This window comes from Peromyscus leucopus, chromosome 10, assembly GCF_004664715.2.
Source record: "Peromyscus leucopus breed LL Stock chromosome 10, UCI_PerLeu_2.1, whole genome shotgun sequence".
Lineage (NCBI taxonomy): Eukaryota > Metazoa > Chordata > Mammalia > Rodentia > Cricetidae > Peromyscus > Peromyscus leucopus.
This window is the reverse complement of record NC_051071.1, coordinates 80007586-80012380: the sequence shown is the minus strand read 5'-3', so window position 1 is coordinate 80012380 and position 4795 is coordinate 80007586.

Genomic DNA, 4795 nt, shown 5'->3' with positions numbered 1-4795 from the left:
AGACCTAGGGGGCTGTACATTCAGACAGTGATGAGGCAGTCATGTGTTTGGGTTTACAACCAATGAGAAGGCAGAACAACACACTATAAAAAAACGAACCGACAGGAAGTAGCTCTCTTTTCGTGAAGCTGGGACAGCAGGAGGAAGGGTGAGATTTTAGCTCTGAGCTCTGACCTCTCGGTTTTCTCTTTTACCTTGTTTCTGTGTCTCTTATTTAATAAGACGGTTGGTTACATCTATAGAAAAATCCATTAATATCAACAGAATAGCATACAATTCCAATTTCTGGACTGAATTATAAGAACTTTGAACCACTTTACTTAAATTTTCCGACTTGTAACCTGCCTTTCCTTGTTTGTTTGCATCTGTATAAAATGTATGGGCTCCAGATATGGGTGTTTCCCATACAATGCGAGGCAGAATCCAATCACCTCTCTTTATAAGTTGAATTATATCACTTTTGGGATGTTTGCTGTTAATCTCTCCCAAAAACTTACTGCAAGCTCTTTGCTATAACACAAATCTTAAAAGGTCTTGCCAACTTCTCAGCTCATCTTATTTCCTAAAACTGGAAGACACTGAGTTCTCACCTAATGGATCTCATCTGAACTGCTGCTAAAAGCCTAAAAGCTTAAAGAGCCTCTAGTTCCTGGTCCTCATGTCTTATATACCTTTCTGCTTCCCGCCATCTCTTCCTCTGATTGAAGGCATGTGTCTTTCCCAAGCAAGACATGAGATCTCAAGTGCTGGGATGAAAGGTGTGTGTCACCATGCCTGGCTGTTTTCAGTGTGGCCTTGAATTCACAGAGATCTCTGTCTCTGGAATTATGTGATCAAAGGCATATGCTACCACTGACTAACCTCTGTGTTTAATTTAGTGACTGTTCTGTTTTCTGACCACCTGGTAAGTTTATTGGGATGCACAATATATCAAACACACTTTCCCAAGGTTCACTTTCTACCCATAACTTGTCAATGTCATCCTTAAAGGTACTACAATTTCTGCTGGGACTATTCCAACTAATTGACAAAGTCTCAGTTATTATTTGGAAATCAAGTCAGAGATCTTATCCACATATGTTTATAATTTTTTACTCTGTTTATTTGGTAAAAATATCTGTTCCAACTTAATATCTTCCCTCTGCATTAAAATTTTTGTGTGAGAATGCCTAGAAGGTAAAATAACCAAAATGCAATCAAGCTTTGGATCCACACAATCCACATATGCTTCCTGTACTTTCTATTCCACAAAGGCCAATTCATTCTCATCTTCAGCTGATAATTCTCTTGGACTATTTAAGTCCCTGTCACCTTCTCAGGTTTTGAACAAATTGCTGAGTTCATCATGTTGTACCCCAACAACAGTTCATAGATGGGAAATGTCTCCGAATAATCTTTGAAAGTCATTAAGAGTCCGTAATTGATCTCTCCTAATTTGCACCTTTTGGGGTAAATTTTTGGTAGACCTATTTTATATCCTAAATAATTAATAGAGTCTCCTCTTTGTGTCTTTTCAGGAGGAATTTGCAATCCCCAACAAGGCAACATTTTCTTCTAACCTTCTTTCTAAAGTATCTGTATTTGAATCAGCTAGTAAAATATCACCCATGCAATGATAAATTATAGTTTTAGGAAATTGTTTACGTGTTATTTCCATTGGCTGTCATACAAAATATTGGCACAGAGTTGGGCTATTTCACATTTCCTGTAAGAGAATCTGTAGCAGGAATGTTAAAGAGTCTTATTAATAAAATCAAACCTGAGGCCAGTTATTGGGGTCAATGCTGGTAGATCAGAGAGACAGAACAAGCCATAGCTACCTCACCTCGCTGGATCCTCAGCTGGTCTTGTTTCCTCAGACTGGAGGCCTCTGAATCCTCACCCAGACTGGGTCTCAGCTGAACTGTGCTCCAAAGCCCGAAAACTTAATGAGCCAAATGCTTAACCAGGCCAAATGCTTCTAGTTTCTGATCCTCACGCCTTATATACCTTTCTGCTTTCTACCACCACTCCCTGGGATTAAAGGCTTGCTTTCTGGGATTAATGGTGTGATGAGACACCACGCCTGTCTGCATCCTTCAACACACGGATTTCTGCCTCTGGAATGATAGGATTAAGGGCATGTGCTACCACTGCCTATCCTTTATGTTTAAAATTGTGGCTGCTCTGTCTCTGACCCCAGGCAAGTTTATTGGCATGCACAATATTTGGGGGAAATACCATACCACAAGAATCCTCCATTGATAAATCTTAACCAGATTAGAATTATTATAAGTAGGCACTGTGAAGGCAAATCTTTCTCTGTCTTTTTCTGGTAAAGGTATTGAAAAGAAACAGTCTTTAAATCGATAACTATAAGGCTTCGTCTTTTAGGTAATAAAGTAGGCAAAGGATTTTCACGTTGTGGACAGCTCCTTGGCTGAATTATTTTGTTAATTGATCTTAGATCTGTTACCATTCTCCATTTATCAGATTTCTTTTTAATAACAAATACAGGACAATTCCAAGGTCTGGTTGGATGTCCAATATTATGAGCATTTAACTCTTCTTATACCACCTCTTCTTAAGCCTGCAGTTTCTCTGCTGTTAAAGGCCATTGCTGAACCATTACAGGCTTTTCTATTCATTGTTTTAAAGGTAGAGCTGTTGGTGTCTTTGAAAGATCAGCAATTGTTGTGCCCTGTTCTTGTACAATCTAGATGGCCAGTGACTGCTCTTTATAATATCTCCTACTATTTCTTTCAGAAACATGTGTTAGTTCATGATTTGTTTCTGGGGTTGAAGGAATGCTAATCTGAGTATTCCATTGTTGTAATGGATCACGGCCCCATAAATTCATAACTACATTAACCACATATGGCTTTTCCTCTCTGTCCTTCTGACCCTCTACATTCAAGCCATCTTGCACTCTGTTTCACTTGAGATAATGTTCCAATCCCTAACAGCTGAACATTTACTTCTTGAAGGGGCCAATTTGAAGGCCAAAATTCTGGTGCAGTTATTGTAACATCTGCACCTTTGTCTACCAGACCTTCCAAGAGAATATCATTTATTCTATTTTTAATTTTGGTTTTGTTCATTTATAAAAGTTTGTAAAAAACTTTTGCTTTTTGGTTTCTCCCGAATTTCCTGCTCTCTCTGCTACCACTGTTCTATCACCCCAAACATCCTGGTTGATTCCAATAGGCATTTGGTTTTTTAATTGCTCTGAGAAGTGGTTTCTTCACTGATGGCAGGAAAGGCCTGAACTGAATTTGCTGTGGGTGCCTGTGTGAGGGCCCTCAGGGAGATTTCCAATGGAAGAAAAAAAGGATTACCTTGTCTATCCCTTGTTGATCTGCATTTGTTAGCCCAATGTTTACCTCCAGAAGAGAGGGGCATTCCCCTGTCATTGTTCCTTGAATAAACATTGTTTCTATTAATTCCCTGTTTAGACTCCCTTTTCAAATGACCTTGTTTACTGTAATTAAAACATCTGACCTTCTTATTCTTCCTCAAAGCTCTTGATATCACCCTCCTATCCACATATCATCATGGTCATGAGATTCAATACTAATTGTGTCCCTGATCCAGTCCTCCAGGGGTGCTGATCTTGCCTTCAATAGCCTGATTATTCTTTGGCATGCTGCATTTGCATTCTCAAAAGTCAAAGATTCCATTCTTATCAGTCTAGCTTCTGAATTTGGTATCACTCTATTTACTGCAGGAGACAGCCTTTGTAAGAAATCCATGAAGAAATGTCTGGGGCCGGGTATAACTTTCAGAAATGATTCAATTTTTTTTCTACCTCCTCAATTCTGTTCCATGCATTCATGTCTGCCATGCAGCATAGAATTAAGGTTTGGTTATCCTATCAATATTGATTTTGTGGATCAGCATAATCGCCTTCTCCAAGAAGCTGATCCTGGGAAATTTCCACACCTCTAGTTCTATATCATTAGTCTATCGATTTGCCTCCTCTTTAAACCATGCTCCCCACTATAACTGTGAATTGGCCTCTAGGACACCTATAATTAACTCTTTTTAGGCCTGAGGGATAATTCTATTACAAGTTGATCACGAGTTTAACATCTGCTTTACAAATCAAGAATGCATGCCATATGATACTATACCTTCTTTAAATCTCCTTAAATCTAACATTTACACTGGAGTCCAGCTAGCTTGTTCACACTGTGAGCATTTGGCAATTCCTCTCAGATTATTGGGTAGATTAAAATTAGCTGTCTGGAAACCTGAGGCTGTATCTCTGTAGCCATATAATTCAATCCTGAGATAATTTCACCTTCACCTTCTGTCCAGGTCTGAATCTCTCTATAATTCATTTTAACAGGTTTTTCTAAAGTCAATCCTGAGAAATGTCCACCTTTAAATGCTTTGGTCTGCATCTGAATTTCTCTGTGATTCATTTTAACAGATTTTTCTAAAGCTTTTATGTTGGCACTTAAACTGACTAACCATTTTAATGCTAAAATAAAAATGATCAAACACTTAATATTTATAATTGATATTATGTACATCTCATCCATATTAATTTTCCTCTCATTTAATTGTTCTGCTTTCAGATAGCCTAATGTATTATCAAACAGAGAGCCAATTCCTTCCATAGTAAAAATGTTTCTCATTTTTTAATGTGGAGAAAAAATTCTCTTTAAACTAATTCACCCTTTAAGACATCTGAATTAACTTACCAATTCTGTTGACTATGTAGAACAGTAGAAATCTGAGGGAATTTCAAATCAGCTAACTAGTGTGGGAGCAGTCTGAGATGGGAATCCAGAGAGAGCCTACCACCTAC